Here is a 24,882-nt window from a genome sequence, read left to right on the forward strand (position 1 = left end):
ATGTAATTGATTACAGTTTCCTACACATCCATCACCATTAAAGTGACTTAAGAGACCTGTAGTCGGATGTGTTTCTGCTGACATTCATTGCATGGCTGAAAGTCTGCTCAGTCTGTTTTGTTCCTGAATGCACGTGTGTGGAAAACAGAAATGGTGTGTGATTTATTTTACATTTTTTATAGAAACAAATCCCTAGATTTGCATGTCTACTGGAAAACAAAAATAAAAAAATGAAAAGCCATCCATCTAATTCATTCTCTGCTTCCAAACATTTTTCTTCTGGGAAGTATCAAGCATTACAAATCACTGGTCACCTTCCTGGGTACAGTACAGGCAAATTATCCCTTTTCTGGGTGTGATCTAGCACCAGCAGGAACATTTCCATCAACCTTAATTGATTTGGGAGGGAGGGCAAGTAGGCCTTGCTGTTCCACAAAACCTCAGACAGATGCTCAGGAAGTTCTCTCTCCAGTGTGTTCTTGCCTCCAGCTGAGCATTTCAAGTGATCTTACCGGGAAGGGTACAGCAGACCTCCATGCACATTTCTTCTTAGGCCACCTGTTGGCCTTTTTTCTAGAAAGACATCTTGCCTGGCATCTGGCACGAGAAAATAGCTTTTTGTGTCAGGCACTGGTGTGCTCTGGTACCGTGCTGAGCTCACTGTTTTTGAGGTTAATGACTAGTGTACTCACAACTGGGTGTTCGTAGTTATTCGGTTAACACCCACAGAAAGGGGACTTGCTGAATGTGTGCTAACAGATCTATAATTTTGTGATTTGAGGCAGACACCAAAAGCTTTATGATCTTTCTGTTCCTAAATAATGAAGAGAGAAAGGTTAATACAGACCAAAAACAACAACTGCAATTTCTGTATCACCATTATGCACTGGAGCAAAACAAAATCTGCACAGTAATAACACTAAAAGGGGTTTTCTTAGAAATAGCCCCTGGCATGCCTATCTGAAAAGGATATTTTGAAATAACATGAAAATCGGGAGGTAATTCATTGCTTGAGGAAATGGCAAGAACCTTGCTTCTAGCAAGAGTAATTTGCACTGTTTTTTGGCATTAAGTTTTAGGAATTTAAAACAGCAGAGGCAAATGTGTCTTTCTGGGGATAGCATCTTTTTAGGAGATGGGTAGTTTAAAATAGCAGAATGTCTGCTATGTAGACAGTGATTATTATTTTAGGAGTTTGATCTGGGAATGCAAAACAAACAAACAAACAAACGAGAAATGGAAAAAGGGCCTTTTTGTTATTGTTTAAACCCTGGTCTAACATTGCATTTATGAGAATAAGAAATAATGAGAACCAAAATTCCAATACAAAGTAAAAACCAGGGTGATTGTGTGGATGGCAGAGGAATTTAAAACAGTTCCATAAAACTAAAACAATTTTACTCCAAATTGTATTGCTTATACAAATGTATTGCTTATAAGAGCAGATTGTTTAGCTTCATAGCTAAGATATGGACTGGGTGTTTTAAAAGGTGTTTTCCTAGAAGGTAGTTTTGAAACAGAAACAATTAAGGAGAAGAAGGAGCATCCAAAGTTAACCAACAAGGAAAAACAGAAACCCATGACCTTTAAAAAATAAATAAATAGTACAAGAATAATGATAAAGGAAGTACTAAAAGCAGTTAGTTGAAACCTAGCAGAAGACACATTTCCAGAACAGCATCAAGAGAAAATACACAGAGAACAATCACTCCTTTCGCAAATTAACAAACAAACCCAATCGGTGGAACTCACAGTCACAAGGCAGCTCCAAGGTCAAGAATAATGAGAACCTTCAGAGTGACAATAATATTGATTATAAAGTGGTTGAGGGAAATGTACATTTTAATGCCTGAGAACACAACAAAATTTACAAAAAAAAAAAAAGTCAAGAGACAGGAGGCTGAAGTAGATGGACCACTAGTCTGATCCAGACTGCCAGCACCTGCATCCTCCTGACAGTAGTGGTCAAGACAGGCAATATCTGAATAACTTTTCTAAGCCTCTTGCATTTTATCACTAGGGAATAAGAACAAAGGTATAACCATCCTTATCAATACTAGGAGATCATGGGGTACAGGAAAACATCGCTAGATAGATTAGCTGGCCCAGAGGAGATGAAGTTTGGATTTTGTAGCTAGTGGAAATCATTATGTCATTGGTTATTTCTTAAAAAAAAAACCTCAGAGTTCAAGAAATCTGAGAATTGAAGAAAAAAAGAGATGGATGGCATCAGCAGAAATACGAGTTTTCCTAGAAAAAAAAAAAAAAGGAAAACCAATTTAATCTGCATCTTATTTCCCTAACAGGTTAAAATAAAATTATGAAATTAAAAAAACAACAGTAATTCTATCAGAGAGAAAAATCAGAGCAGCAATAATATCAGAATTACAGTCTTGATCTATTGACTCGAATGGATCTGCACTAATTTACAACAGGTGAAAACTTGGTCCCTGGAGAGTATGGGAGTCATGAGCAATAAAGCTGTGTATGTTTATCATGTATGGCCAGATGAACTCAGGAGTTTTTGGTTGTTTGTTTTTGTCTGAAACTATTACAAAATTGGATCCCACTAGTTCCCCAGGATTTGTTAATAAACACTCCAGTGGAAGCTGACTAAACCTATGCTTCTAATTGCTTAAGATTCCTTATCCTGCAGCATGAACATTCGTGAACGGCTGCATTTGCAAGTACAGGGAGCAAAGCAGATGTCACTGGGTTTCAGGAAGCCTCATTTGAAAATATGATTCAAAATTATGTGGGTAGAACAAATGCTGTATTGACCGTGAAGCTGGAAAGCATGGCAGTGAATGGCAATATCAGAGCTTGTGTCTTTGTGGGTAGAGGATCCTGGAAGTTTTGATGCTGCAGTCTTATCTTGTTGAATATCTAATCTAAAATATCAGATAAGTAGTACATTAAGGAAATTGGGAGGTGGCATTCAGTTTGAAACAATCACAAATATTCATGTTGGTAAAGGAACAAAAACAAGGGACACCAACAAAAAGATTTACAAAAAAAAAAAAAAAAAAGAGGAGTAAAAGGTAATGAATTATATTCTGTGCGGAAGCAAAGTACAAATTGCAAGTATTATTAGAGTTCTTCACTTGGCATCGTAAAAAGTTAACTGATCTTCTAGGGTGAAATTCAGACCTCAATTACATGTAAATGAGAAAACTGCTACTGACTTCAGGAAATTCAGCATTTAGCTCTCAGCTTGTTCTTACTTCAGTTTGAAAATGGGATTTTCAAACATGACTAAGAGATTTGGAAGTGTATACCTGCCCTTTGGTCCCTTTGAAAATTATTCACAAAAACACATTCCTAAATAGGTAGCATACATATCTTCTCTGAGAATCAGTCAGCTTTTATTACCAGAAAAGACCAACTGTTTATATTTCCATGGTGCCAAGTTCAGATTGTGCTATTGCATGCTATAGCAATTCTGCCAGTGTGTCACAGCGGTCTAATCGATTCAGATTTTTTTTTCTTCTCTCCCACCTTAACCAAAGCATGTGAAAGAAACACAAGAAAGTGTTTTTCCAGCATTTTAAACTAATGTTTAAGTAAAACTATGTTTTAGCCCAACACAGGCTATGATGTGGAAGAGCTATGTGAAATGTAATAGCCTGGGTTATCCAGGAGGTCAGACTACCTGATCCTGGTCCTCTCTGGCCTTTAACTCTACGAATAAATTAGAAACCCGATCTCTCAAAGTTTTAATTTCAGAGCAGTCTTTGTAAAGAGGGCTGAAGTGGAATTCCTAATAAATTACATCCTCCTCCAGCATTAATTTCTCTCCCTGAGAAAGGGTTTCTTCTAAAGAAGTGTTTTGTTCCACATCTTCTAAATTATAAAAAATTTATATCTCTTTATGTCTTACACTGTACTGAGTGCCAGCACAGCAATTATTAAAACATTTTTATTGATATTACACAGCTCTCTGTGAAACGTGAATTAAATTTGTCATGAAAATCGATTTTTAATGACAGCTCAGGTTTACATTCCTGTAGCTCATACCTTTCCACTACTTTTCGTTGGCACTAGAAAAGGGCAACTGCAATATCTTTATTTGTCAGAAATGGATCAAGAGATGTGCTATAGTTTACTCACATTTATCAGTGTAATTCTACTGATGAAAACAAGAAATTGTTCTATTGAAGTCACTCTGTAGAGAGCAGAATTGGGCTATTTGGCCCAAATCTTCCTACCCGAGCAGCTGAAGCTCCTAAATCTGCACCTAGGCACTTAGAGGAGTGTCTTGATTTTTAAAGCTGTTGAATGTGCTCAGCTTTCATTGTAGTTTTGTAAGAATTATGGCATACCACATCCCCAGAACCCATTTGTCATCCTCTGCCTCTTTTTCCTCATATATTATCTTTCCTTATGAGTAACAAACTGCTGGAGGTGACTTTTGGTTTAGCAGACTGAACATGACACTGGATACCAAAGCAGTTAGCAGTGCAGGGAATGCTGCTTTGTAATCTCCCTGTTTTTTCAGTTGCTGCAGATGGAAGGGGTGAGAGGATTTTCCAGGCTTGCTTTTTAACAGATTGTATTGATACACCTTTATGAAAGCAATCATCTGACCTGGAAAGTGCAAGAGCAGTGTCTGGGCTTACAGCACAACCAGGTCTCCTCTGGCTGGTTGTAGACCAAGGACAAAAAGGTACAAAATGGGAAGTCTCGTGCAATTATGGACCATTCCAAACAGTATTACGCCAACTGAGCATCAAGCATGCTTAGTGTTCAGGTAGCTCCCAGAAGAAAATTAGGTCCGTATTAGGGTAAGCTACTGTGGATAAAACCTCCAGCTTGGCTAAAATGTCGCTTCTGCTTCTCCAAAATAGCTGTATTTCTGCAAGACACATCTGTGCGGGAGCTGGGGGGAGGGCTGCGTTAGTTTTCATTGGCAGATTGGGGCAGGATTATTGGTTGCTGTTAAAAATGATCCCAAGCAAACTTTTACAAGGTCTTCTGTGACTAATAAAACCTGAGTCTTTGAAATGTACTACAACCCAAGTTGTTGTTAAGAGATAATTCTCTTCGATCCAGATGCTTCCATCTGAAGCGCAGTGCAGAGAAAAGAAAAAGGGAGAAGGAAAATTGATGGAAAGCTCCTGAAAGCAGAAGGGGAAGAAGTCTGCAATTTCTCTCCCTTTAACACTTCATGCACTGGACTTGGGAAGTAGCTTAAATCTGCCTGTGCAGTGTGCAGCACGGTGGGGACTGAGAAAGAGCCCTGCACAGCATGCTTACCGGCAGTGCCAGGAAGACCGCGGAGATCTGGGAGGAGGATATTCCTTTCCAGGCTCGGTAGGGTACTGAGACATCAGGATTTCGTCTGAAAGGTGATAGCAGATGAGGTGAGGTTATCTGGCTTGTATAATCTCTGTGACAGCAAATACTTGATCTGTGTAAGTGTCAAGGAAGAGCTTCTCTTTACACGAGTGCCCTGAGATGCAACCAAAGGATTTTGATCATCCTTGGCAGGTTTGGCGTATTCTCTAGCTGTAAAGGGCAGTAAAATCCCTCCCTCTGTGATTTGTGCTGTATATTTCCAGCCATTTTTCACCTCCTCCTGCACTCAGACCCAGGGGCCTGCTCACGAGCAAATGAGTGAGATAAGGCAGGGAGGCATTTTCTCACAGTCCTGCAAGACGTGGTGTGGCTGCTGCCTGTAAAGTGATGCAGCAGCATCTCTCTCATGTCTTTAAAATATTCCCTCTGGAGAGGAACGGACATATTTTCCTGGCCACCCATCTCTTGGGCATTTATTTCATTTCTGGCCAATCCTTCTCCTCTTCTACCTTTGCCCCCTTGCATCTTGTTCCTGACCTCCGGACTTTACGCCTCAGTCTGGAGAGATGGATGCTTCAGTCATCTCTGCAAAAGCGAGTTTGTTTGTTTAGAAACAATAGATCATGACTGGCAGCCCTGTTTCGTGGGGCGCCAAATCCTGCTAACTGTTAGTGATAGCTGGAAATTTAAGGTGCCTTTAAAAATCCCAACCTACATATCTGATGCACCCTACAGATGGTATACAAGCAGCAGCGGTATTTACAGAGCTGCACTGATATGTCTGTCTCGCTTACGTGTTTACTTGCCCCAACCTAAAATATCCCATCAGCAGACACTGTATATATTTGGTTCTGAGAAAGCAATCCCTTTTTATCTTCCCTGAATTTGAAAATATACCAAGCTCCTTGAACAAAAAGAAAAAAATAATAATGAGGCAGACACAAGCGGTATAAATCAATATAGCAGTATTGATGTCAACAGAGCTATGCAAATACATACTAGCTAAGGATGACACATAAAATCAAGCACTAACTTTATACAGAAGAAGATAGAAACAACACAGCAATATTAAATACACTTTTCAGCTATGCTCAAAATGGATTGTGGAATAAGTCATCGTTGTAATATGTAATTTGAGAGGCTGTGAATTCTTCTGTGAGCATGTTGCTTCAGGAGATGAAGAAAAATCAAAGCACAGCCTTGCAAGTAACATTCCCCCCTGATATTAACAATAAAACTGTAACACTGCTTGGCTTTAAATAACAATTCTAACCAGTTTCTGCAGGTTGTTGTAAATTCTGCTCTGCCCCAAAAAGTCAGGGTTGCAACAGTGCCAGAACAAATGTCATTGCAGGCAAGTGATTTGTGTCAACGTTGGTCAACTTGGAGTTTTACTAAAAACGTCATTATTGCAGAAATCATTTCTGCCTGCAGTGAGCGTTATGGTTGTAGCACGGGCAAGGCTCCCAGTGAGGCGCTGGCCTGCTTGGATAAAGCCCCCAAAGACTAAATAGGAAACATACCAGTATCATTAGTGAATGTGCTGCTGTCTTCAGAAGAAGAAGCTGCTGGGCTCACACAAAGCCATGGTGGTGACAGAACGATGCGTCTTTTGGTTAAGCTGCCAGTCCAACACTGGTTTACTAGCACAAGGCTTAACATATGCACGAAGACCCTTTGTGAGCTGACGAGCTCCTCCTGGCTCTGATGTTCAAACAAGACCACAGAAATGGGTAGTGGGTAAACAAAGCTAAGAAAAAAAAATTGGTTAATAAATCAAGAGCCTAGCAATTAATGAGCATGCCTACCTTATAAGTTCCTCATGTAGCATACTTGCAGGAGTTAAACATCCACCTAGTATTCATTTCACAGAATTGAATTATTCCCCACACACATTAACTGAGACAATTACTGAAACGCCAAGATCAGATTAGCTACTGTATCTTGAAAAGAACAAAAAAGAAAAGAAATCACTGCGGCAGCAAATTGCAAAAGTGTTAAAAGGCTCAAAAGGTTGTTCAACTAGTAGACAATTTTAAGTAAAGCTAATAAAACATGGACACTTCATTATTCATTCATGAGAAAAGGCTGAGTTCAGACACTGCATTTCAGTAGAGAAGCCGGTCTATAATATCCTGTCTTTTGTTCATCATTTCCATGATCTCCATGCACATCTTGTTTATGGAGCAATCCTTTTAGCACACTGAAGACCATCCCAGTGAAGTCGAAGCAGAAATCCCCTTTATTTTAATAGGCTTCAAGTTTAGTCCCAATCACCCTCTTCCCAATATTGGGATGGAGCCCTGCAGAGTGCAGGAACCCAACGCATACGGCACTCGGTGCTCTCCAGGGAATAACCTCTGCCTCATTTCACTGAACCCTTGACAAATGCCTGGGTCTGCTCCTCCTGAATTCAGCTGCAAGATTCCCTTTGCTTTTCGTTTGCAGCAGGAACGTCGGATCCAGCCAAGAGCCACATCAAGACATTTGCGACCGGTTTTCTGGCTCTGGTTCTGATGCGCATCGTGAATAGCGGTGCACAGACTGCTCTGGTCATTTGTTCTCCGCTCGGACCATCCATGGAAACAGGGCTGCAATCCTTTCCCCGTTTGCTGAGTGCCTTGATATTGCTCACAACAACAGTCGTGAGCCAAGGCTGCTGCAGTACAAAGCCAGCCTGCCTTGGGCACCAAATGCTGTGGGAGACTGGGGTTTTCAAAGTTAGCTACAGAATTTGGATACAAATTACAGGAATTTTAATAGGCATCCAGATCTCAAAGGCAAGTTTAAAACATCATCTTTGAGTATCACTAGCCATAATCACTCAGGCTTCTTGCTCCTGTCATTTTCACCTATGTATCCTGTTAGTCATTATTTCTTTGTATTTTCCCTGCCTCCCTTCAGGCAGAGATCTTCTAGCAATAAAGCTTCCAGGAGCATAACCTTCTGACAAATGAGGCAAAACACCAAATAATTAAATAAATAAGCAGCATCGGGGATCATTGAAGGAAGATTGTAGTTATGAAGAGGCTGTTTTATGATTTTACTGATCTGATGCACCTTATTTTCATCTACTTTTCCTGTCAGAGTGTTCTTGCCATTTACAATTTATTCTCTTGATCTCACCTTTCCTGCTATTCCCCATGCCACTTGCTGTAATTAGTTCTTCCACTTTCCAATGCAACATGTTATTGTTTAATGCTTTCTAAATCCTATTTTCACCGAATGAAATTTGTAATTTCTCATTAAAAACCAAACAACAACAACAACAAACCCTACTAGTTAAAAAACAACTAACAGGGATTGCTGAAGGGGGAAGGAGAGGGAAATGGGAGAGGGAGCTCTATCGTTTGTAGAGGCACAGTTATGCACTTGAGATAATAAAGGAGAACAGCAAGATTCAGCTCTAAGGGCTGGCCAGATCTCTTCGACAAAAGACAGATGGGACTGAACTCTTCGAGGTGGGAATAATCTTTGTGTTCTCACTGCTGGGTGCTACACAGAGCTTCTTGCTTGCGACAGCCACTTCTGCGTGCTGTCCCAAAATGAATAACAGCATAATAACTTAATAAGAAATAAATGTACACCATCAAATAATAAAAATATTATATCAGAGGTATATCAAGAATAGGACAGCTGCCCTTCTCGTTTAGCACTTTGAGCTGGCTTTCCTAGGGAAATAAGCCCATGGACTTAAGCTGAGGCTGTGTCTGGCTGTTGATTCCTTCCTCCCTATTGACTTTTAAACCCAGCAGCCAAGCTCACATTTTCCAGAGAGGTGGAGGTCTCAGAGATGGGTCACGAAGTGTTTAGGGAAAGGCTGTGGCACGAGCTCTGCCCTTCTGACACCGGAGCGAGAAGGAAGGCAGGATCCTTAGGCAGCACCGCGGGCATGCACTGTGCAGTGCCAAGGCTTCCCCCTTCACCTGGGCTCTGGCAGCCCTGCAGCCTGCGACACCCTGTCTGTTCTACGTCAAGCGAAGAAATGCTGTCTGGTGGAAGAGGCCATGCTTTAGCCCTTATTTGAAGAACTTCTGTTGATAATTTTGAGAAAGTATGCAGCCTTGGGGAGCAGAGATCCGACAAGGCTTTCAAAGAACAACCTCCCACAGTGTGGGTGGTGATACAAAAAGCCCCGCTTTCAGACCAGGCTGCCTCCAATAGCGGCAGATAAAGCACCTCACCTCTCCGACAGGAGCACCACGAAAGCCTACTGCCCTAAGCCACACTCAGGAGCCCACATTCACAGTGCTCCTCATCCCCCATTCCTTCCGAACATAGTCCTTTACAGCATACCCTACAAAATTACGACGTGGGGTTGATGAAGGACCAGCGTTTGACGATCCCTTTCACAGAGCTGCTGCGGAGCCATGTCCCAGCCCTGTGGCATCCCGCCCAGCTCCCTCGTGAGCTGATGGCTGATATCACACACGCTGAACATCTCTGGGAACGCCACACCAAAACACTGTCTGGAAACGCTAGACACACTTCAAGTATTAAGTACGTTTTCTTTTTCTGAACATCTTAACTTAATAGGGCTTCATTATTTCAGCCAGCTGTAAAATCAGAACATGACTCGATAGCCTGACAACGTTATCTCGTCAAGCTCCCAGTCTGTTGACTGTTGGAGTTTCTTTTACTTGTTGTTTTCTATTTGCTTTTGGTTTATCCTCAATTCACTTTTCATTTCCCTTTGTATTGATTTTGCAATTTTCTTTTCTGCTTTTCACATTTCACGCACTTACATTTCAGTGATTTCTCTTCTTTTCCTTCCATGGTGGTATTTAATATGTGCATGTCTCTGTGCTTAAATGTAGAGAGCCTCGGTATCTTATCAGCTTAACAGAACTCCCACCAAGTCTTTTCTTCTTTTTTTTTTTTTTTTTCCTTGGGTCACACGAATGGTATTCTGGCAGCTGAGCACTGGGACCTCCTTTCAACTAAATAAATCAAAACATAAAAATAGAGCAGGGGGGTTCCTTTGATAACTCCTCTGGTCTTTAAGCAAGTTCACAGGCTCAGAGGCTAAAGCTGCTGAATGCTGCTGAACAAATGTTAGGATTTTAGCAGAAAGCCTTCTTTTCTGTATTATTAATATATTAATGTAAAGGGAAGTGCAAATGGCAGGGGTATAAAATACATTTGTCACTGCATCCAGTGGGCACAATATTCATGGGTACAGCTTGAGAAAGGACGTGACTGTCCTCAGGCCTCGGGTTTAACATGGAGCACTTCTGTGACTGCAGGACTCTTTGCACACCCTTTTGTGCTCTGTCTCCAGCATAAATTACTGCTCACAAGGGCAGGCAACATGGCTCTGCTGTATGGTTAAAGGCTGAAAGGCATTTGTTGTTCTTCTCCAGTACAGCCTGTACACAGAGCCATAGCTGGGAGCGGGCAGAAATGTGTCTCCTGTCCCCGATATTGCAGCTAGGAAGCTGCTATGGGCTGCATGGTACGTGGTACCAACAATATGAAAATAGTTTATGGAAAAAGCAAATGTGACTCTGCTTAACTCTACTACCGTGAGTGGTCCTGTTTGAATCTGTGTGAGTAATTAGAGGAATACTTTTAAGCACAGGAGTGGTCCTGGGCAGGACCAGGACGTTACAGTGCAGCAGGTCGAGTGTCCTCACTGCAAGGTTCATCACTATGTCAGCCATCTACATCAGAAAGACTGCAGCACACACGCTGCTGAGGATGAAGGGTTGCAGCTGACCAACACATATGTTAAACCACAGCAACCACAGGAGCAGCAGGTGTCTTTATCCAGTCCGGTTTTGAGCCTTTTATAATCATAACTTGATGCTTTTGTTGAAGAGTTTGATTTATGTCATTCTCTTATTTTTAACTGAAAAAGAAGCCTCCAGTTTCAATGAGTTCTTGGTTTTGGAGAGTACGATATGGTCTACCTCCACCCCCAATCTTTGTTGTCTGATGGTATTTCTAGAGCACCAGCAGCTGAAGACAAGTGGCTATTTAGTAATCTCAGCTTTTAAATAATAATAAAAAAGACATTAGCCTTCAGGGTTTTGAAAAACAGTTTAAAAAGCCTATATAGGATACAGATCACATCCTTTCACAGCCAATTCTTTAACAGTTTTCAAAAATCAGTCCTGTAATTTCTGATTATTGCCTTGATTTTAGAAAATGTGGGCTTCACAGTTTTGAGAGTGTGAACTCTCTCTCTCTGTAATTGCTAAGATTCCATTTCTCTTCTTTTTTAAAAGACTGATTTTTAAAATTTATATGAAGTTAATTTACCTAGGTTGTATCTCAGAAAATTAATTTTGTATTCACAGAGTAAGGTGAAAGTTTGGGGAGGATATGCTGCGTTCATCATACAAATGAGAGTTAATAGCTCTTCTAAGCACCACATGCATCTCAGTCTGCAGCGCGGAGCTGCAAAGTATACTGAAGATCTATATTGCAAAGATGAAGAGGAATGGGTCAAATAGAGCTAATTATTCTGTATTTTTTCCATTTTCTTCATTCCAACTCTTATAGGCAGTGTCAAATGTTGCATTTTGCCAGAAAGCTTTTTCAGAAATATCTCAGATGTTGTTTTCCATGTAGAGAACTAGACTTTTCCAGGACTATTTCTCCAAAAGTAGCCCATAAAATAAGCTCCATTTTTGGTAGCTTAACTAGGCTAAGGTTGTACAATAATACAGCTTTGCCACGAGGAGATCTGCTGTCTGATTTATCATTTCTTCCTAGAGCCCTAAAGATTCTTCTGCCCAATTTTATTTTGTAGCAAAATCAAAATCTTCACTAGTGAGAATATACCAGAACGCCCCATTTTGTCAGTATGTGGAAGACACTGGAATGACTGGGAATGCCACAACAGCTCACAACGCTCCTGTAGCGTTTTAGTACAGGAATTTTGTTCCTCTGAAGAGCTGAATGCTCCTGAGGAGCCAACCTGACCTTTCCAGAGCTTAGGAGTACTATAGCAATGGAGATAAATCAAAGAAATTGCAGACAGAATGACCAACCTTGGAGCAACCAAAATTTAGGGACAGCTAAGACCGGACTTTTATTTATGTAATAAACAATGATGATGTAAAAGTCAAGAGACAGTGGCCATATACCAACCCCCAAAATCATTTCCAAGTGCAGTACTGTACCATTTAAACAATCAAAATTACAGCCCCTGAGAGAGCAGGATTAATTAAGCTGTGACAGAAGACAGTATTTTCAAAATCTAGCAAGATGATGTGCCTAGAAGAATCGTGAGGAATAAAATGACATAAAGTTTAGGAATACCTGCTTTTTCAGTTTTATAGATCTTCGACCTCAAGTTCTCCAGTAGCTTTACTTAATTGGCAATACTGCCTGCCTGTAGAGAAAAAAAAGAAAAAGGAATAAGGCAGAAAAGCAAGTGGTCCATGAAGGATACCAAAGTCGGACAGGGTCGTGTTTTCTCCTCTTTTTCCCTTTCTCCCTTCTTCTCTCCTCTTCCCTGCCCCTCATGCTCTGCTTCTCAATAATGGTCGAGGACGGGTAGTCTGTTTTTTTTATTGTTACTATTTTATTAGAAGTTCAGTTCCTGCTGTGTCTGAAACATTCTACAATAGCTGGAGAATAAGTCAAATGTGACACTACATAAAATAAGAGAACTGAGTAACTGTGATAGGAAGAGATTTACAATCTGAGTGTGCAAAGCCTTGTGGTGGTGTTCTTTGTTAACACTTAATTTCACTTCTGTGGCTGGATTCACATTTTCCTCTATTCTACTTTTACCTAGCTTCTCCCTTCAAACGCTCTAGGAGAACTGAACAAGTGCGTTCCCTGAGATGCCTGGCTGAAGGACTAAGATTGGGTGGCTTGGCTGAATTAAGAGGAATTCCAGGGGAAACGTGGGAACAGAAACCCCAGAACACGAGACAGGATCAGACACTGGGAGTGGTGATCAGTACCCAGGTGGCATACTGACCTGCCAGAAAGTAACTGCAGAGATGATGTTGAATAACCCCGGCTCCTGGTGGCAAGTTGTCCACCTGGAAGGCTTCACTCACGGGGTTTACTTGTAGCCCCTCAGTGGGACTGCCATAACCTTTCTAGTAAAAGGGGAAGTGATCTGTACCCCACGTTTTTAAGGTTAGAAAGAGAAAATCCCTCCCCCATCTTCTATCACCCTTCACAGAGCAGGTTCATTTTTACTGAATCCAAATGTAGAGTGCTAAGGAACAAGCCAACAAGGGACACATGTAAGAGAAAGGCTCCTTTGCATTTTAGACACAATGCATGAGCAGCCCAACCTCTCTTTGAACACCCATACCCACCAACAGCTTCTCTTGCTCCCCCATTTCTCTGAGTTGAGAGTCACTTTGGTGAGTTCTGTTCTGGCAATAAAGGAAATCAGCCAATATTTGCCGTGTACATCATATTAATGAAGCACTACCTGACTTTCTCTGTTCCAGCCACCAGAGTTGAGCAGAGCCCCTATTTATTGCAGGGAAGGAGCAGGCAGCCCCTGGCCATGCCATGCCACATCCCCATCCCGCCGTGTTCATCGCGCTCCCCTGCCTGCGCTCGCTCTCTCTTTCCTCCCCATCAGACACAAGCTTTCAGGAGCAGTGAGCGCTCTTTATGTTTTACATTTGCACAGTAGCCAGCACAATGCAACTCCTGCCCTTAGACATCAGCACAGAACAAGTCTTAAAAGGAGCACTACATATTTGCCCCTATCTATGGCTATGCGTAGCCACAGATATACGTGGCTCTGAGCCCAGCTTGACCACAGCCAGCTTCTCTACGGAGAAATGAGCCCTAGGGAGGTGAGTTCATGGGCGAGAAGACCTGTGGGGTGGTTGCAGGGAACACTGAAGGTCCCTTGGTCTGGCATAACCTGAAGGAGGAATTCCGGCACTGAGGAGAGGGCAGAGGGCAGGGTGCTTCCAAGAGTGGTTACACCAAGTAGGGCAAGCAGCTGGGAGCTCGCTGGGTGCAGGCAGTTCAGCCAACAGCCCCTGGGGAAAGCCAAGCAGACACCAGCAGTAGCAACCACCACTTTGTCTGCCCCAGGGGACAGCACGAAGGCTGTCAGAGGCCACCGCCTGTGTGATTTTGATGTCTGACAGATATCCTGGTGGAGAATGGCCATTCATCAAAGGCAAAACTAATTACGGATGAGATTTGAAGGAACCACTCAGGAGTGCTGTATTTGGTTGCAAGGTAGCTGTGGTCCAGGTGCTCAAGGTCACCACTAAAGGGGATGTTGAACTCCCAGCTGACACCCCTCTTGGATTTCGAGCTCCTTTTAAAATTCATTTGCACACTTCCTAACTAGCTCAGATACAGCCTGGATTAGTAACTCACACCCCTCCTCCTCTCAGCTCCCTCTCCTTTCGCTGCCTTTGAGTACTCCAACTTCTCCTTTTGCTCTTGCTTATCTCAGATTTTATATCTATCTGCAGTGTTTTCTCTCTGTGCTGCTCTCATTTCCCTTCTCTTTCCCTCCGTGTAATCCTTATCCTTCTCTGTGCTTCGTTTAATCCTGGCTGCCCGATTATGCAAATTGCACATTTACATTTTGACAGGGCTCCTCCACCCCTTTTCACATCCTTATTTGTAATACAAATCATTTCTCCTCGCTTTCTCCCATTCTCAGCTGGCTCTCAGCTCCCTCACCAGCATGCCGTGCTCAAAACCTGGGGCTCAGCCCTGGTCCTCCCCCAGCCCTTTGCCCGTCGGGGGATGCCCAGACCCAGGGGAAGAAGCTTGGAGAAGCTTGGAGAAGCACTTCAGCCTCTGTCTTCTGCCACAGTGGCCAAGAAGAGAGACAGAAATGTGTCTTCTTGCATGGCCACCCCCATCCCTGCCTTCAGGTGCAGAAGGGTGCACAGTCACAAGAGGCTGAGCCGGGAATACTACCATTGGCAAAACGAACTCACTTCCATTTGGCATCAGCCAAGGTGGTTTTCTAGCAATTTTTTTTCCAGGATGCTTTGATTTTACATCTACTACCCCAAAGATTAGCTGCACTTGTCTTCAGCACGTTTAACCCCCTTCACACACAAAATCAGCCACAGTGCCCTTAGAAATAAAGTTGTAGTACAGAAATAAATTATATACTAAGGAAAAAAATAGGATGGAAATAGTAAAACCAACAAGATTTTGCAGGAGCATCTTCCACCTTAAAATGCACTTATTAATACTGTAGTCCACACTGCCCTCACCTCTAAAGCATTTAAGGTTTCTGCCATAGAGAAGCATCAGTTTCGGCCTCCACTCACCCTCTTCCTTGGAGGAGATTTGTTTCTGCAGACCAGTGTTTTATTTGGGTAAGGCCTTATTTATCTTAATTCTAAGTACATCCTGCTCTGCGTTTACATTGGAGAAGACAAGGTCAGGGAAGTGTACATCTTATTTAGACTGGAAAGTGCTGAAGTCTGAGCACTCCTGGTGAGAAGTCTCCCAGCAGCAGACATTTTTCTTACTGCTCTCTCATGATGACCTTCATTAGCTCCCACACGAGTTCGTTACCTCATCTCCCGAGAAAGCTGCACATCTGTGGCACTTCACGCAGTGGTGCAGTCACAGCTGGAAGTACAAGGCCACCTTAGCTTGGCTGGGGCCAGGCTCGCACAAAGCACTGCTGGCATCCGCAGCCTTAACGCAGAGGAATTGCCTTCCCCTTACCTATGGATGTGGCAGTTCAGCCCCAAGAGATGACTACTCTCAAAGTTAGGAGAGGCAAAGGCTGGGAAGCAAGCAGCATCACCCACGATTATCCCAGCCTTAGTGAGAAGCCTCCAGGATTGCTAGCAGCCGTGCCACACCGAACCACGTGCACAAAGCTTGCTGCGTGATTTACGTACATACGAATTTTTACAACAGGAAAGTGTTTTTCCTCTTCTTTCTCTAACTGTCAAGCTTGAGTGAGATCACGGTTACAAGATAAAATTGCTTTTGCTTTCCAACAGTGCTGTCCCCACCTGTTTTCCATTGCTGCCCTCACACCTATTCTTCTTTGTCATTTCCAGCCACGTTACAACACCCCCACCTCCCGACCTTGGCTCCTCTCCTTTTCTTGGCCAAGACAAAATGGAAAATCCGCATGGCCAAGGCTGGGTTGGTACGTCAGAGTGCTCCCGTCTCTCCATACACCTCCCTATTTTTCCATAGCATGCATTTGCCTTTGAGCTTTTGTTTTTTTCCTCCCTTTTCTTGACCTCCAGATAAAGCCCCATTGCTTCCTACCCAGTCCAGCCCCTCATTCACACTCTCAGCTGTGCCTTTCTATACTTAAGACTCAACTTCCTTCCCTCTCTTATCCCCCCTTATCTACTACCTTCAGCATGTTTTCTCCTCCCATTTTCCTCCCCCTCACCTCTCTTCCCCCCTTCCTTTTCCTGTCCACACGAAGCGAGCCCTTCATACCCCATGGCACCACCATCTCCCTGGCCCCAAACACCTCGGCATGCCCCCGTGCACCACCGGACAGATGTCCAGCACTATCCATGTCCTGCAACATGGCAGCACTAATGTGCCACCACTAGCGCGTCTCGCTGCAGTCCTCACGTCGGTCCTGAGGGAAATTACAGCAAGATGATCTATGGCGCCCGGCCCCCCGCTTTAATCCTGGCTCTTTTGCATCCCGCTGGAGAGAAGTGCAGTCGCGCTGGCGGCTCGAAACGACCGGCCTTTTATCACGGTGCTGCTGCATCATTGCTTATTTCGCTGCACACTCTCTCCCATCGTGTGCCAGCAGCTCATTGCTAAGAGGAGATGCAGGGGAGCCGGAGCAGGAGAGAGGAGGGCTGGAGGAGGAGATGATTAACGCTAATGGCCGGCACTGGCGAGATGAGCCTGATAATGGCTGCTTGTTGCTTTCTGCTGGCGGAGCCGAGCAATAGCCATATGAGAAAGCAAAAGGTCAGATGCTGCGGGAAATAGAAGATACTTAAAGCTAAATGCCAGAACATCAGTTTAGCAAACTAAGGAAATATTTCCCCCTTTGCACGCTATGGTCCTCAGGAAGCATGTGGCAGGGCTGGAGGTGCCACCGGGGCCACCAAGGGGCTGCTGCGGCAGGGAGGTCTTTGCTGAGCACTTCCTCGGCATCGGTCAGCACAAGCACTTACTGCTTTTAAATATGACTGATGTAGCCATGGACCACTCGCTCATTGGGACTTTGGGGTGAAAACCTGCCTGCAATCGAATGGTCACCATCATTATCTTTTTGGCAGCTGTTCCCATCGGGGCTGGAGCACCAGGGAGCGGGGCCTCCAGAGTTAAAGGCTCAGCCATAGCTCCCCGGCTGGAGGGATGGGTATTCCCAGCACGGGTCGGGCTCCATGGTACAGACATCCCAGGAGGTGCACATGTGCCGAGCCTGAGAAATCCTGGACTCTGCTTTGAACCTAAATTATTAATACCCACCTCGAGGCTTCCTTGGGAAGACAAGCTGCAAACCACAGCCTGTTTCACTCCGAGGGGATACTCCACCTTTACGTTTGTGTCAAAACAGGGGGCTTTCACAACTGCCTTTGTTGCCTGGAGCTTGAATTATGTAGAGGGAGCTCAGTGCTCTGCTGCATAGCAGTAAACAACAGTACATTTCTATGGATTTATTAATCGGTTTTGTATGCATTTATTTTTCTGTAGTGGTTTAAGCAAATAAAATGAAGTAACTGGAGGATTTTTACTGAGTTAATTAAAGAGGAGAGCAGTTCCAGGCAAGCATGATATTAAAGACTTGCCAAATACCTCTTTTCTGACAATACTACCAGCCACTTTAAAGTCTGCTCCAATTCTCAGGCTCCAATGGAAAGTCCTTTCCAGACAAACTGGTTCGAGTTCCAAAACAAGTCATCTGTCTGCAAATTTGGGAAGAGGAATGGATGGGAGGAAAAGGGGTTTTTTACATGAAAATAGGAGAAGAGAATAGCTCAGATAATAGCTTCAAAGTTCTGCGAGTGTCTCCTGCCCGGGGCACTGGGTCTTACTTCTGTCTGTGAATCCCAGTTCAGGGCTGGTGTGGTGAAACCAGAATCTCAGCGCCCTCAAAAACAAGCCAGAATTTGGTCCTCGATGTCCAAAATCTGTTTGATTTAATACTCCCTCACTCTTTTCCCACGCTTTAAAGCTCTGTCCTGCTGTGCTGGCCTTGACAGGAAGCCCAAAGCAGCCATCAGTTTCTATAATCAAGAATTTTGCCACAAACAGTTCTTTATTAAAATCAATGAGAGATCTGACCTGTTAATTTCTGAAGTAGCCTCCTGGATGCAGAGAGGCTCCGTGACATTGTCTGGCTCTCAGATGCGAGAAATGACACTTTGTGTTGCTCACGGTGGTGCTAAAAATGTATAGAAGTGAAATAGATTGGGAGATCTGCCAATACAAAGTTAATGGAAGTTCTCATAATTTCCCCAAGTGACACTACTGACCTGGTCTTGAAATGACGCCAGGCCTGGTTTCACATCATCTAACATTTCACTAAATGTTAAACGATTGAGATAGAATTTTTATTAGGTATACCAGTATTTCATAATTTACCACAACCTCTAGATATATATTTTCCTTTTACAGGCCAGGAGATGTTTATTATGGTCTTTTGAGATGCATTAAAAGGGTGTTAGTACAAATAAAGCTCCCTTCCCTATTCTCCAGGCAAGCTGCAAAAGCAATTTAATACCAGCACACTGGATACCTGGTGTGCTGCTTTAACACATAAGGAGCCAACAAGTACACTCCAATGCTCTTGAGGGCAGATGTTTGATGACTTCGAGCTGCTGCAGTGGGAGAAGGTAACACAATGATGCCGAGGGGAGAGAGACCTTCGCAAAGGCAGCCCACCAACAGAGTGTTATTTTTCAAAATGTACCCACTCAACCCAACGGCACCCACAGCAGGGAAGCATAAGGTAAATTAGTGACCTTTCAGGCCCAGATGTTAAGAGAGTAGAATAGCTGAGAAATCCGAGGGCTAAGGTCAAGATAAAGAGTGCTGCATAAATGCAACAGCTGTAAGACACTGAAAAGGCATCAGAGGCGGCGAGCACCAGGAATATATAAATCACTCGGAGCAATCTGCTGCAGCAAGGCGTGCTGGTCTAGACAGTCTCTTTAAACTATTGCCAACATTTTCCAAAAGTACGTGGTTAAAATTAGGCTCCCAAGTCCATATTTAGAAATTGAAAGGCACCGAAAGTACTAAGCACCCATCAAAACATATGGGCTCGCAAACCCGCTGGAAATCAGGTCACATGTTCGAGGCAGAGATTTCTGTGCCAAGTTTTCCCCCAAATTATGAAGGGTCTTGGTCAGACAGCACTTCCCCCCACCCCTCAGCTCCAGCCTAAAAGATACATTTAGGAATCCACTTCTAGATTAGAGGAGGAGCTTTGACCTATATAGAAAACCCAGAAGCTTGAGCAGCAGAACTAATGAAAGAGGATTTCCCACATTTCTTTCCAGGGTGGATTTTCCAATACCTGGAAGGGGCGACTTATAACAGGGGCTCTCTCTCCTTTAGTTTCCCTCATGTCCACAAAACCAGCAGCACTTCAGTGTCTTCATCATGTCTGGTTAGCCTTGGCCCACGGCTTCAAAAGTCTGCTCTGGTATTTGCAAAGACACACAAGGATTGTGGGATCCTCTGATTTATAGTGTATTATAGTAAAGGTTATCTAAACCACAGCATGATACAAACTGAAGGGCTTTGTGTTGTTTATGTGTCTTCAGCTTCTCTAATTTATTAAAGGATTTTTACTAAGTAGAACTCTTTCTCTGGGATGCGTGTATGCTTACAAAGACTTGATGAATCATATACTACCAGTTGTGGTTTTTTGTCTAAGCAGTCGCTAAGCTTACAGGAATTTGATTTGTATTAATACTTGTACTGTGTTCTCCAACTGCTTCACTGAGAAGTTTCCTTGAAACATTATAAAAGCTGAGAAAAAAAAGAAGAGATAAATCACCTTTAATAGGTAGCATATGGCCAAAAATAAAATAAAATTAAAAAAAAAAAAAAAAAGCCAGAACCAAAGTCAAACTTCCTTGCCTTGTGAATTTACTTTGCAAGTTTCCTTGTTTACCAACACACCAGAAGCAGCTCACAAAGGAATTAACTCCTCACATCAGGGATGACATAAACAAACATTATTCCACCAGATTAAGACAGGAGCATTTGCAAACACCGCAGAGCGCTCAGCTGGGCACACATGGTGCCTGCAACCCCAGCACCTACCCGCGCTCTCTGCAGACAGAGGCTGCACCCGAAGGGTGCTAGGTTCAGAGGAGCAGCAGCAGCAATTAATTTGGCAACTGAGACGGGTTTTAGCAGATGCTGGGCTCCATCCACAAGGCTAACCAGAAGAAAAATCCCATGAGTCAATGGGTTTCTTCCTCCACCAGATCTGAATTTAGGCAGATAATTAGAGTTCTAATTTATTTATTGCTCATTAGTTTTTTTAAGGCTCTGATCTTGTAAACACTCATGTGGTTGTGTTTATTGCTATGGTTTCAATTGTTGCACAAAACTGTTTCAAAGTTCAATTGCTATGTTTTTCTTTCCTATGGAATCATGTCCTATGAATATACCCCATTTAAAATTAAAATTAAGCAGTGATTAACAACTATTTCCCAAATCAAGAGGGAACAAAAAAGCCCTACTGAGGCAACACAAAGCTGTATGGCTTCTGACAAATCTGCATGTTCCACACTCCTTATCCCATTGGGGTGTCACTGGTGGAAAGAGGAAAACTCACAAAAATGTTCATTTCCTCGGAAAGGTGTGTTTTTCAATTTAAGATAGCTTTGCAGAAAATACCTTACCATCAATCTAGAATTGGTTTTCTCAGAGCATAACAAAACATACTACAGCTCATACATATACGCAAATACAAAGAGGCATAAACACAACACTTATTAAATCCTTGATTATTAATATGTTTATTTGCTAAACATCACTGGCTTCAATACAAACACACCTTGAAAATGAGCACAAAGGAGCTTTGCTGCTCTGACAGATGCCAGGAGCAGCTGCAGGACCCTCTGCAGAGCTCCTGATGCTCAGCACCCTCCTGCTCCCAGGTGAGGCTTTCTAACCCCATCCTGCACAAGGGTGAGAGATACTCCACCTCCTTTAAAACCAAGCCTGGAGCAGAGAAGGTCTCAGCAAGAAGACAGCAGGAATAGCCCTATTTGAGGCAAAGCTTCAGAGGGTGTTGTATGGTCTTGTTCTCCCTGGCAGCTACCAGAGAAACAGGAGGCAGCCAGTCACGGCGACAAGCTGGTGAAGCTCATCAGGTGCGTTAGGTAGAGGAGGTGTAATGCTGGAGATGGTGCTCTCAAGCCCTCCCATTAACTCCTGCCAGAGTTGTCTGCCTGTTCTTTCCTGAAGATAGAGCGGAGGCTTGCAGTGTCATCACTGGACAAACAAGATCCATGGCTGTTGCTTTTCTAACCCCTTTCACCTTCTCTTTTCCCTCCACTGTGACTCAAGTTGCACCTGAAGTCCACGTGGGGCAGACACTGCTCCATTTTTTTTTGCCCTCTCATGCACTTCCTCAAGTCACTGGGCAGCGTTTGCTCTCACGTGGCAGCACACATTTCTCTGCACGCTCCGTGATTTGCATTCCTGCATGGCCCTGGCTGGGCTGAGGAGCCCTGTGGTGGTGCCATTCTATTTCTGGATCTGTTGGATCCTCCCCTGGGTGTACTCCAGGCTGTTGAGCCCTTACCTGTGCACCAGGGATCATGCACTGGTCCTTTCCCTTGGTTATCTGAAGCCACTGGATGGGAGCACTCAGCATCTGGCTTTGCCCTGTGCTCTGCCACCATCAGCAAAGGGGTGCAGGGAGACCCAGGGTTTGTTTGTTTTGCCTGGATGGCTGGTTCCCAGAGGTTCAGCTCCTTAGAAGAGATCAGCAGCCAGCCCTGCCCATGCTGATGTGAGGGCTGAGCTGGCTGGAGAGCTCAGCATCTATGCGCTGAAGCCTCTTGAAACCATGGGATTTTCATCTGGTACCTGAATCAGAGCCAAACTCCTTCTGCCATCTGTCCCTCAGCGCAGGAAAATGCTGCCCTTCATCTCTCCAAATGAAATTCTCCCCCCATTACACTCAGGACGTTTGCTTTTAGCTTTGACCTAACATCAGTATTTCTCCCACTCTGCCTCCACGCCCCACCAGTCAAACTGGGACTGTCACACCTTTCCTTTCACTGCACCTGGTTCCTGAGCTCTCACGGTGTGCTCAGCAACAGCATCTGCTGCTCTCAGCTCTTCTCAACACTACCGTGGTGAGAAGTGCTTTAAAACATTCCTTGACAAATTTAGATCTCTTTCCAGGGGACTCCTCAACCTGCTCCTGGGATTCATCCAGCAGAATTAATTTGTCTGTAAATTAATCCACAAAACTGCTGGTACCCCTGGGGACTTATTGATAAAATATAAAGTTGCAGATAACATCTTTGCCAATGTTCAGCAGTATCGATGCTGTTGTCTATTTTATTTTCTCTCTCATAATCTCTTCTTGTCAGTCTTTTAGGTGGAACTAGCATTTTTGTCCTAATTAGACAATTACACATTATGATGCACTAATTTGTTAACCTATGTTCACAAATCTTTTAATTACAGCAGTCGTCTTTGATGTGCTGTTATTATTCAGCTATGGCAGTAAACAATTCAACAGCTAACTGGAAGGAACTCATTATTTTCTGAGAGACATTGTCATTATTTTTCAAAGTATTCTTTTTCCCTAGAATACAGACGCAGAATAACCAAAGAAATACACAGAGAGGACGGTTACAGAAACCAAACACTTTGTTCCACCATATCAATAGCTATTATTGAAAACAGATTTTTTTTCAGCATAATGTCATCTGCACATACTGGGGACTTATCCTTCGCACTTGTAACTCCCAAGGTTTGAGGCAGCCGGCGTGGTGAGGAAGGTTTGTCTGGAGGCAGCAGCAGGTACCAGGCGTGCAGCCCTGCGCCGTGCAGCCAGGTCTGTGAGCACTGCGGTTATACGGGACACAACCACACAGAAATGTTTGTGCTCATTTCTAAAGGTGCAATGAGGACTCTGTATCCTGACATCTCTTAGGTACCTTTAAGGAAGGTATTTAGCCCTTTTTGGGGGGTCCTTATCTCTTGCTCAAGTGCAACATAGCAGGGGAATCCTTTTTTTTTTTCAATTACTGTTCTTGAGCTGCCTTTAATCTTTGTAAGCATTCTGTTAATATTGTCAAGCACTTCTCCCCCTCTGCTGCAGGGATGCAAACCTTTGGGGTTCCCTGCTTGCGGTGATAAGTCACTTGTCTGGATTTGGTGTTCTCCCAGAGTCCGATCCTTTTGGTGATGCTGCAGATACCCCCACAGCTACGTGCATGCACCCGGTGTGGCACTGAACCCAGCACACCCCATGCAGCCAGGCTCAAGCCTTTCACAGCAGCACGTCCTTTGCTTCTCTCCCATAGGAAGGCAGCGTGTGCAGATTTTTTTTAAGCTAATTAACTATATAAAACTATCAAAACTGTGGAGGCTTGTGCTTTATCACCGAGAGCAGCGTGAAGGGGCCACTGGCCCGTTACAGAGCCAGACCCCAGGTTTTGGATGCTCAGATCTGGGAAAGATTTTCTCCTGACTTTGCACCTCTCAAAGGCACTCCAAGAGCCACTGACACCTCCTAAGGGCATAGGAAGGGGAAAGGAACGTGTAACCAGACCATCTGTTGTAACACCACAGGTCATTATAGTTTTCAATAAACTATTTTTAGCCCAGGCAGTTTACCAACACACAAGCACTGCTACACACTTTCTGCTGGAAGAAGAAAGCAATAGCTGTTATTGAGAGCTAGAAAGTAAATGGCAGAAAATAGTGTTGGGTCTCCAAAGCAAAATCAGCTACCCCTTCTTGTTGCTGGCAGATGTTTTCCTAACCTGTTGTTAAAGAGCTGTGATGATGGCGTTACGCCCTCCCCAGCAATCTCCTCCGGTGCTGAACTCTTCCTGCCCTCAGAGCACTTTCCCTAATGTGTAATCTGGGTCACCTTTGTGGCAATTTAAGGCCATTATTTGTTGCCCTACCACTTCCCTGGAAGAAAGGAGCAGAGCAGACAAGATAAGAGCAAGAAGACGGCAGCATCCACTCCGTTTCCTGGGGGGTGAGCCCGCGCTGACCTTCCTGCGGTTTCCAGCTTGTTTCATTCCTCGTGCTCTCGTTACGTACTGCCATACTCTGCTTTCCACTCCATAAAGCCCAGCGGCAAACGCGCCTTGGTGAGACGATCAACGAGAACTTGGAGGGTTCATTTTGTCGCAGTTTTAAAATGTCAGATTATTCTGCATAGCCACATTAGTACCGTTAGCTTTAATATACTCGATGCCTAATCCGCCAGGGCTTCTTTATTGACAGGCTGCATCTCTATTTGAGCTTGAATAAACTCATGCATAAAATGTTATCAGCAATGACAGCTGAAAAGAGGTCTATTGCTCTTTAAATTTTTGATGGGAGGCAAGCATTCTGTCATTTGTGATAGCATTATATGTAATCCAACACAACAACTTAATAGTCTGATAGAACAACATTCCAGCTTCCCCACTACCATTGTAAAGGGATGCTGTGTAC

General features: G+C 43.6%; 1 long non-coding RNA gene across 1 annotated transcript in view; it reads right to left on the reverse strand.

Moving 5' to 3' along the window:
* Positions 1-1,771: 1,771 nt before the first annotated feature.
* Positions 1,772-24,882, reverse strand: part of LOC106041064 (uncharacterized) — a 399,163-nt gene continuing 376,052 nt past the window's right edge. Inside the window, exons 42-45 of the long non-coding RNA XR_010825713.1 lie at positions 12,568-12,640; positions 6,822-7,048; positions 5,257-5,341; positions 1,772-2,250 (exon numbers count right to left, since the gene is read on the reverse strand). This is a non-coding gene — a long non-coding RNA (uncharacterized lncRNA). The remainder of the gene's footprint in view (positions 2,251-5,256; positions 5,342-6,821; positions 7,049-12,567; positions 12,641-24,882) is intronic.

The sequence above is a fragment of the Anser cygnoides genome, chromosome 18, assembly GCF_040182565.1.
Source record: "Anser cygnoides isolate HZ-2024a breed goose chromosome 18, Taihu_goose_T2T_genome, whole genome shotgun sequence".
Classification (NCBI taxonomy): Eukaryota; Metazoa; Chordata; class Aves; order Anseriformes; family Anatidae; genus Anser; species Anser cygnoides.